At 34.4% G+C, this 10,791-nt stretch overlaps 1 pseudogene; it reads right to left on the bottom strand.

Moving 5' to 3' along the window:
* Positions 1–3,659: 3,659 nt before the first annotated feature.
* LOC150060478 (small ribosomal subunit protein eS7 pseudogene) lies at positions 3,660–4,091 on the bottom strand (annotated as a pseudogene).
* Positions 4,092–10,791: the final 6,700 nt, after the last annotated feature.

Below are 10,791 nucleotides of genomic sequence, written 5' to 3'. Positions count from 1 at the left end.
ATATTGCAGATTTATTGGCTTGTATTAGTTAGACAGAGAGAGATTTCATTGTTATATCTCTTTTCATGTTAAAACCATTACAATGGACTTCACCCAGCCTACCACATTTCCTATACCATTCCCTGTAAGAAACAGTGTCTCCTCAGTTATTCTTGTTCCATTCTCATATTTTTTAGTGTGTATTTCAACAATATACAACGTTTTTCTTGTCTCTGGCATGCTCCTTCACTACTTTGTCTTCTCTCCCATTCTCTTATCAGTCATCAGCTTTTGAGATTCTTTATGCTGCCCTTGTATATATGTACAATGTGTTACATAGTTAAACAACTGCTTTCTTTTCCACAGTTTTCCTTCTCCTGAGTAGGAGAGTCATAATCTACATATAATTCCGTAAGTAATTATGTATATTCATGATTATAAATGTCTTTTGGGTCTTGCCTCTACACAAAAGTGAAAATATAAATGAAATTTTGTTTTTTTTTAAATAGTCTTACTGTCTTCTTTACACATTTAGTAATGTCACGTGTAAAAATAAAAGCTTCATTTTACCTGTATAGGTTGTCTATCGTCTGATGGGAATCATTCATTCAGGGACTTCGTGTGTGTGTGTGTGTGTGTGTGTGTGTGTGTGTGTGTGTGTGTACATGCGTGTGTGTGTGTGTGTGTGTGTGTGTGTGTGTGTGTTTTCAGTCCTTCAGCTTGAACTCAAGGCCTGGCACTGTCCTGTCCTTAGGCACTTTTTGCTCAAGCCTAGAGTTCTGCCACTTGGGCCACAGCACCCCTTCTGGCTTTTTCTGAGTATGTGGTGCCGAGGCTTCATGAACCCAAGGCTTCATGAATGCTAGGGGAGCACTTTACCACTAGGCATTGCTCCCAATCCCAGAATATTTATATTTGCAAACTGCCTAGAGACTGGGATTTAACACTGTTGTTAACAATGTATCAATTTACAAATTTAGGAAGAAACTCACAATGAATATCAGGTTCCAAGCATTTTACTCTGTACTGAGCTATTTATAAATCTGAAGAAGAGTTAAGGATAGAGATAGAGGGAAAGTGATTGCATACAAAATGAAAATTATTGTTTTCATATCAAATATTATGTTGTTTCTCTGTTAATTCTTGGACTCTAATTACTGATGCTATTTTGGTCACATTGGAGAGTGGCTGAGCTCCAGGAAAGAGGTCACAGCACATACTTTGGAAAGGTACATCTTGTCCTTGGCCTTTACCTGTTGTCTCTCTTCTCCCCAACCATCATCAGGTGAAATGCTCTGCTATGTCATGCTATTGCTACCATAATGTTCTGCTCTACATCAAATCTCAAGTAATAGAATCAGACAACCATAAAAATGAAATCTTTGAAAGGCAAGGGTGGTTCAAACTTCCTTGAGACTCTTCACCTTTTACAAAAAAGTCTAACAGGTCTGGGCAAAGACATAACATGAGAATCAGCGACAAAAAGCTATGTATAGGAAATCTATACTTACCCATTGGCCTAAGCTTTCTATCTTGCCCTCACTTGCTAGGAAAAGTAGACATATGTACAAAAAATAATCCTTGTTTGATTTGACAAAATGAGTAAAATGACATAAGTGCCTTAAGTGGTCATGTCTTGGGAAGCTGATGTGAACTATGATGTTGATGGCCCAGAAATGTGTGCAGTGCCTAAAGAGAAATGATTTGGGAGGCTGTGCTACATTCCTCCTTCCTTGGTGGGAAACTTTCTCACCAATCATAATAGGAGACAAGAAAATCAAACTTTAACAATAACAGTTTATAAAACATACTGACATGAAAAGACTTAAAAATGTATTGGTCATATTCATTGGTATGAGAACACTACTTGAAAAGACTCATGTATATATTCATAAACAGGAAATCTAAGAAATCTAAGAATAGATGAGAATGTCCTCATTTCTCCAGAGGGAATCAAAACTAAAAGGGATCAAGAAAATCACAATAGATATCATCTTACCTAACCCTCAATGTTACCCTCCTATGAGCAGGAACAAGGCCAGAATGTCTGTTCTCATCAATTTTTATTAAACATAGTGCTCTCAATTGAAGCCATTCCAGTAACTCAAGAAAGATAAAGAAAAAAAGCTCATATTTGAAAGTTAAACTTAAAGCAATCCTTATTCACAGGTAACTTCACTGTTTGCATAGAAAATGTCCAGTCACTATATGAGAAAAGTGTAGCAATGAAGCATAGTGTAGAATTTACCCACAAAAGCATTATAATTTCTCAAATTATAACAGTACAGAGGTAATGATATTTTAATAAGTGCATACTACTTTGTAGATGCCAAAAAGAGTATGGAAGGTGAATGATTTTATAAATAAATGTTTACAATAAAAATGGAAGAAATCAAGATTCTAAATATAGGCAGAGACATGTTAACAGATTAAAAGACTATTATGGATCTTAAAGTGTAAATTCTTCTACAATTGCTCTACCTAGCTGCAAAAATTACTATCCAAACACCTGAACATTTTTCCTAGTCATACACAAGTGTATCTTCATATATGTATGATAAAACAAGTCAAGCAAGAATAATTAAAATAATCTTGAACACAGTTAATGATCTACATGATTTAAGGCTTACTAGATGTGTACATTTCCAAGAATGTAGTGTCAATGAGGTTAGATGTGCATTAGTAATACAAGGGTTCGACAGGTTTATCTTTATGGAATACCATGTGAGAGAAGGAAGACATTAAAAAAAAACCCAGGTAAAATACTTTCAGACCATGTGTTTGAGTATTTGGCAGAAGACTTTTATCCAGAATATATAATGAACTTTCAAAATTCAATAAAAGGATATCTAGCCACGTGAAGGTTGTCCATACCTATAATCCTAGCTGATTTCAGGAGGCTTAAATCTGAGGATCATGATTTGAAGCTAAACCTAGCAGGACATTTTGTGAGACACTTATTTCCATTTAAGCACCTAGAAAAAGCGGGAAATAGAAGCATGGCTCAAGTGAGTAAAAAAAGCTCAAGGGCAGTTCCCATACCCAGAGTTCAAGTCCCAGGACTGGTAGACATAAAAATAATAATTCTGAGAGGGGAAAGGTGGCTCACGCCTATAATCCTAGCTACCCAGGAGGCTGAGATCTAAGAGAAAGAAAACACAATTAGGCACTTCCCTCATGAAAATATTCAAATGGCAAGTGTAATAATGTCCTGTTCCTCCCTAGCTTCACCAAATGTGAATGGGAAGCAGAGAGAGGGAATTATTCATGTAGTGCTTGTGGAAATTTAAATTGAATATTCAGTGTGCTCCGACAGTCATGTCCTATTGTGTGTTGTTATTTCTGTAGATAACACTTTGTTTGGCACTCCTAGCTGGGTGTACTTAGTTCAGTTATATATGTGAGAACCAGTTTGTTTAAATACTAAGTATACTTGTTATTTCTTGTTGATTCATGTACAGCCTTTTGTGTGATAAATTAATGAAACTGATTGATTTTCCTAGGTGACAAACACTGTGAACAGCTCAAGATTACTGTGGTGATGGTGAGAACTTGGTTTACAGCTTTAGGCTAGATTTTAGCAACAATATCAGGAATTATCTGAGCAAGAACTAAGACTGAGAAAAGGAAAAGACATTCTGATTTTTAAAATATGAATCATTTTATTTACTCATTTTTCTTTACAATAAAAACTCTGGGAATTCAAAATTAACATCCTTGCCCGTGAGCTTCTTATATTTACCAGAAAACGTGTCCGCCTTGTGCTCCTCGTGGTTCTGTTGCACACCGTCCAGGTGGACGCTGAGCCTGGGGCTGTTCAGCTTCACCCGGATGGGCTGGCCGCATCATCCAGCTCAAGAAGACAAAAGTCCTCCAGGATGGCTTCGTGCACGGCGGTCAGAGGGCGTCTTCTGCTTTTTGTGTGTGTGTGTGGGGGGGGGGGGGGGGCTTTTTCTAGTTGCCTTGGGCAGAATTGTCCTCTGGGCTATGAAGACGACATGCTTCCCACTGAACTTTTTCTCCAATCCATGAACTAGGCGGACTTGGCTTTCCTGGAATGATTTCGGCTGAGGAGCTGACCAGGCAACATCGGTGGCTGCAGCCCAGGCCATTGGCCGAGTCTCCCCATGCACGCAGACTCAGCTGACCCCCGGAGATCCCCCACAGTCCCTGTGTCCCCAAAGCCGGTGGAAAAACCAGGGCCACTTTTATAGTTAGAATTAGAATTCATATATAATAGTTATATGATGATTACTATTATAGAAACTGCTTCAGCATGTTTAGGACAAAATTGTTTATATTTGAAAATAGCTATAGTGTATAGACACAGCAATGTTAAGAATACATTTATTAATGTAGTAAGTTCTGTTTAGCTGTGTGTGTTCCACAGACAATTTTAGTCATATGTAAGTGAAATGTTATGTTTTTATACTATTATATATGTATTTACTATGTAAGTGAAATACAGTAGACCAAGGATATGGTAACAGAATCCTACCGTTTGGAGTTAAGACTCAGTGAGTTTAGACTTATGGTTAATACTGTTTAGAATATGAGATTTACTCTACTCCATCACTGAAAACTGTTTAGAAACCATATTGATCTAGTGCAGAAAATGGCAGCATTTACAGTTCCTCAGACCAAATCTGTTAATTGCATTTCACACGTTATCAAACCTTCTAATTGGGTTGACTCACTAATACCTCTGATGAAGGGGGAATTGGTTATCTTCTCAATGGAACTTGTCAGAGTATCTTCAAAGAGAAAATGGACAGTATAATAACCAGTCAAATATGCATAATTACTATTGGCTGCTCCTGAGACATTAGCCTGATGATCTTGATCTTGAAAGGACAACTACCTCTGGTGATTTAAATGAAAGATGACATATCTAAATTTTAATTACAAGACCAGTTAAAACTAAAGGACAGCAAGTAAATCCAAAGAATCCCTTGGGCAATTAAAGATTGCCTCCCAATTTATTAAATTTAGCTAATAAATTAGACAAAACATTTAGTTGTCTTGTCTTCTCCATTATTCATAGCTCATGTCAGAAAGGTAAGTTTGGATTAATTTCTGTATCATCCACTGTAACCATGTCAACAAAGCAAGAGAGGACTGAGAACCCGGTTCTGTGCTTTTCTAAAAAACAACTTAGAAGTCTATACACATTCATCAGATATTATTAATACTCATCATTGCATGTGGACCTCAATTTAATCTAGTAACTATATCTAATTAATTTGTGAAACTAATAATTTCAGCTTATGCAAATTTGTCTATGGTTTTGGTAAACATTTAGTTAATTTTAAATCATTATCATTGATCAAAGTGCTGTTGAGCAGAGCATTTTTACATACTTCACATATTCCATATCTTAATCCATCAGTATAAAAACCGTAAATTAAAAAAGAAAGTAGAGATCAATTTGGAAGAGTGATTTGACCACCATGAAATCATTAAACTTTAAAGTTTCATTTATTTGCTTTGTTTGTTACCATTGCTAATTGTTTGATGGCTAATTTATGCCACAATCTGTAAGTTAATTTTCCAGTCAATGCATTGCATTTTCTTTTGGCTTAAAGGAGACTACCATGAATAACAAAGTTCAAATTATAATATAATTTTTTTATTATTCAGTGCAAGAATTGTGTTCTGAATCATACTTGCATAAATTGAATACATGAGATGAAGAACAAGATTTTAATATTGGAAGAACAGGAATAATTTAAAATGTACGATTTGCATCTGTAGAATTATCACAATAATCTTCCTTGGTACTATTGATATATACTAAACCAAAACTAAATTAAATTAATAAATTAAGGCTCCTCAAAAAATTAAATTTTGTGTTTTATCAAAAGAAGTTGAGAAAGAATAATGAATTGATTATGTGATCTTCCTTTGTACTGCAATTATCAAAAAGTACGAGAGGTCCCTAACATTCAAATTGAAAATAGATGTTAAGTTAATCAGATTCACATAAATACTTTTCTCCAAAGAACTCAACCACAATTACTTTTCAAAATTCAGAAATTTACTACTTACATTTGGATGTGTCTGTTGCCATATAAAGTACAAAATAATAGTGCAAGCTGAAATTTTTGCTCTTAAATAGCTTACAATAAAATTGTGTATATATCATATGTACATGTGAATAGCTAGCAACACAAAACGATATCTGATTAGTTATCATATCAGATAGCCCAGGACATAGGGTTTACTAAAGAAACAATAGAGCATAGATCGTTTAAATCAAAGAAAGAGCAATTCTGATGAGGTGTTTAAGGAGGGCAAAAGGCTTTTAATTATCCCTGCTTAGAAGCAAGAGCAGAGAACTAAGATGACCTGCTCCAGATCTGAGTTTCTCTAAATGACAAAGTGGTTGATGATAGCCACTGCCGCTACACCATTTCATCACATGAAAAGTGAATGAAATTTATTATACAGCAAAGAAAAAATAGAAATGAATGTAGACCTACCACTGTTGAAGGTAGTAAGAGATTTAAGTTCCATTACTCTACTAGAAAAGAGCTACAATTTTTATCTAATAAAACCTTCTTAAAAAAAAAACACTTGCCAAAAGTCTTCAGTTTTTTTTTAAATTCTCTCATTTCATATCTCAGAACAAATGCATACTGAAATATAGCAGTAAATTTAGGTGAATTACTTGAAAAAGTATAGAGAAGGGGGAAAAACAAGATGAGGGGAGGGGGTTGGAGGAGGAAAATGGGGACAAAAACATGAGAAAGGGTAGCAATGTTTGTGAAGTGATGCACCTTCTATCTGGCCAATATAATGTAACCCTTCTATGCATTACAATAAAAATATATTTTAAAAAAGAACAAAAAGAAAGGAGTATATGAGTATATGATACTTTAGTGTATCATATAAAAACCATAACAGCTTTGATGTTCTAAGAAAATATTTTGTGACCTACGGCACACACTTGTCTTAAATTTTCATTTATTTATTTATTCTATTCCAGAATTGCATGAACTCAGGGTCTCCTCTGCCTAAATACATCCTAAATGTGCATTCTATAGCCTAAAAATATGGATTTTCTTGTGTACTTGAGATTTTAGATTTGATCAGCATGACTGCTAGTAATTAGAATATCTACCACACAGTGAATTCTGGAATTCTACCATTGTATTGTGCGGTCTTAAACCAGTGGGTTGGGTTTCACTGATAGAGACTGAGTTTCTGGAATTTGCAATAAAAAGCAGAACTTCAACTTTATACTAATTTTTATTGTAATTTCACTTAAACAACTTTAAGTGCTAACTTGTACATATAAAAGGTAACAAGATGCTTCGCTAATATTTTTCAGTGTTATAGAAACTAATATATTGGGCTGATATAGAAATGGATGTATTTAGATACAGATATATAGATATAGATACAGATATAAATATATAAGGGAAAAGCCTAGTATAAGATATATATATATAGATAGATAGATAGATAGATAGATAGATAGATAGATAGATAGATATAGTTTCCCAATTATTCTTCAAGACTACCAGTATCTAAATAGAGAAATTATAAAGTTCACATTGAAAATAAAGGCACATTCAGATTCGTGGTCATCATTTATCTTATATTATTTTATATGACTGGCACTGACTCAGCTTTTTCACTTATGCCACAGGTCCATGTCTTGCTATTTGGTGGTTACTGGAATTCAGAGTCTCCTCTGGGGCTGGCTTAAATGATGGGATGATCCTCAGATCTCAGCTACTTACATAGGATACTCAGTTTTCCATTTGTAAGCCACCAAAGCAGGGTTGTAATCATATTTTAGTTCTTGTCTTCTTCTAATGAGTGTTTAAGACTCTTAAGGAGACTTACCAGTGATGATGAATTTACAGTGACTTGATACCATAGAATGCTATTTGTGGCAATCCAAAGTCTTCCTTGATCACAGGCTGGTCTTGGGTAGAACTGAATTTGTGAGATAATTCCTTAACAAAGACTAGCTTAATGCCCAGAGACTGATTTTTAGAAAGATGCAATTCAACAAAAATGATTATAGAAGATAGGATGATGGAATTATGATATCTAACTTAAAAATATATGACAGATAATAAATTGATTCTATTTTAGTGGAGCATTAAAACAGTAATTCTGTTTTTAAAATAGAGTGATTTAATATTAACAAAATATTGTAGAATCAGAAGCCTAGCAGTCACTTTGAGACAGAAATTAATGTGACTGTATTTCCTTGCTTTCCTCTGTACAAAAACATACTTGCCTATATAAAAAAAACATAAAACTTTCATGCTGAAAAGAATGATTTTGTTTTTCATTTGCTGCAGAAATGGATCACTTTAATAGTTAATAACTCCCTTTTCTCATTCTAATCTTTAAAAGTCCCATACATAGACAATATGAATGATGGTCTTTAGCAAATATTGGTTTAAGATCCTGCAGCTTTCTCATATTCGGCATGACAAACTCATTTGGGAAACAAAATATACATTTTTTTTTGCACAGAGGGCCTAAAAGTATAAGATAACCATTCAAAATCAAGTCATATGAAACAAGAAAGGAGCATGAAGAAAACAAAAGGGTCATTCTTAGCTTGATAATATTCCTGCATACTTACAGTATTTTCTAGCTATGCTTAAATTCTAATTATGTTTTCCTAGAGCTAATATAACATACTCCATAGACTTACCTTTGGACAATCACCCGAAAATTGCTATAGTTTACTCAAGGAATAGAAACATGATAAGGAATAAAAAAGGAAGTTCTGTATGTTCTTATGTGTTAATTTTTGTTAGACAATTTAGTATTTAACAGGGCAAAATATACTGCATAATGAATAACATTTATTTGAATATGTGAGGAACTTGGGTGTAGGTAAAAACAAACAACAGAAAATAACTATTTGACATAATTTCAAGAAAATTGCTAAATTGCGCCTCTGGATTTTAAAGCCAATGCTGTTTAGTCCTTCATTTTGGGACGTGGATTCTTAGTTAGGGTAAGGAAAACATTTTAGGCATAATGAGTTTAAAGCCAAACAGACTGAAGGTACAGGTCATAGGTGCAGCACCTACCCCAGTAGGAAACACTGAGTTCAAATCCCAGCACTATCAAAAACACATACATTATGTTAGCTGACCCTTCTTCATGTTTGTGTACCATCTGTTTTACATGTCACATATTTTATAACTAAATTATAGTCTAGAAGTAATTAAGTCTGTTTCTTTTCAAAATACTCTCTCCTCTGATTTAGATTCTTCTTCTTTTTCTTTTTTTATATATTTTTATTGTAATTAATAGAAGGGTTACATGATATTTGCCAGATAGAAGGTGCATTAATTCACATACATTGATACCCTTTCACATGTCTTGGTCCCCATTTCCCTCCCCCCACCCTCACCACTCATCTTGACTCATCTTGTTTTCCCCCGTTCCCTATCCAATTTCAAATAACCAAATACAAATATATCCGATATATCAGGTAACAAAGTGAGATACTGTAACAATATGAGATAACCAAGGGACAGCAAAAGAGATGAGAAATAACATAGTACCTTAAGAACAACAATCATTCATTATATGGCTTATGTTTCTATATCCTATCCTTTCATTTAGCGTCCTACTATATGGCCTTTTGTATCAAGGTTTTGCTCTATTGCAAATCTCTTTGTGGATGATAGGGTTTGAATTTTGAGCCTGGTTATTGTCCCTGAGCTCTTCAGCTCAAGGCTACTGCCTGACCCCTGAGCCACAGCCCTAGTTCTCATTTTCTACTGGTTAATTGAAGATGAGAATCTTATGGTTTTTAGGGCCCTGGCTGGCTTTGAACAGCAATCCTCAGATCTCAGCCTCCTGAGTAGCTAAGATTACAGGCATGAGCTACCACGCCTTATCAAAAGGTCCAGTTCTGACTCGGTTTCAGTTTTCCTGTAATTATTTTGATAAAAGCTACAGTCTTTTACATAATTACATATTTTACCAGAAAATAGAAATATCCCTTAATAGTTTTAATATATGTCATACATAAAATACGTTATATATGTGCCATACACACACACACACATACACACACACACACACATATATATATATATATATATATATATATATATATATATATATCAAACCTAGCTTCTAACAGCCAAATAAAGAATTGTGAAAATAATCTTTCCCCAGCTCAGCCTGGAAATTGTAGTGACCCCAGCTGACCCCTGGAAGGCTGTCTAAACACAATAATGAGATTCTCAATGAAGTGGCACTCCTGCTACTGACCTACCAATACTCTGAGATATGTTTTGTTTCCATCAGCCAAACTGTGAGTAATTCAATTCCCACAAACATATGACTAATGAACACTGGAATTTATAAACTAATGAAACTGCAACTTGAAACAGCTTTGGTAAATACAATTTAAACAAAAGAATAATAAAAACAACAAAAATGTTTCAAGGTTTATGAGCAGCTGAATCTTGGATGATTGCAAACTTCATGAATATTCCAGTAATTTTGAGAAAGTGCTGACATTCCTGTATTGCTCTTCATCTTCTTACTGTAAATCATGATATTTGTCGCACATTAGTATTTTTTCCCCTTAGGGGAAGTATATAAGCAAAATCTTAATGTCTGTAATGTATATTTTCTGCTTCCTTCTGAAAGGAATTAAGCCAATTTACAAATTAGCGGGGAGAATACTACCATCTTCAAAATGAATATTTCTACACATGAAAGCAAAATGTCAGCATCTGTATCAAGTTATTCCCTTGGATGTGTCTATGGAAATATCCAAACATTTTCCAGAGGTCTTTCACAATTGTAATT

Source organism: Megascapheus bottae, chromosome 7 (genome assembly GCF_031878675.1).
Source record: "Megascapheus bottae isolate mThoBot1 chromosome 7, mThoBot2.hap1, whole genome shotgun sequence".
Lineage (NCBI taxonomy): Eukaryota > Metazoa > Chordata > Mammalia > Rodentia > Geomyidae > Megascapheus > Megascapheus bottae.
This window is presented reverse-complemented; position numbering and strand designations above follow the sequence as displayed.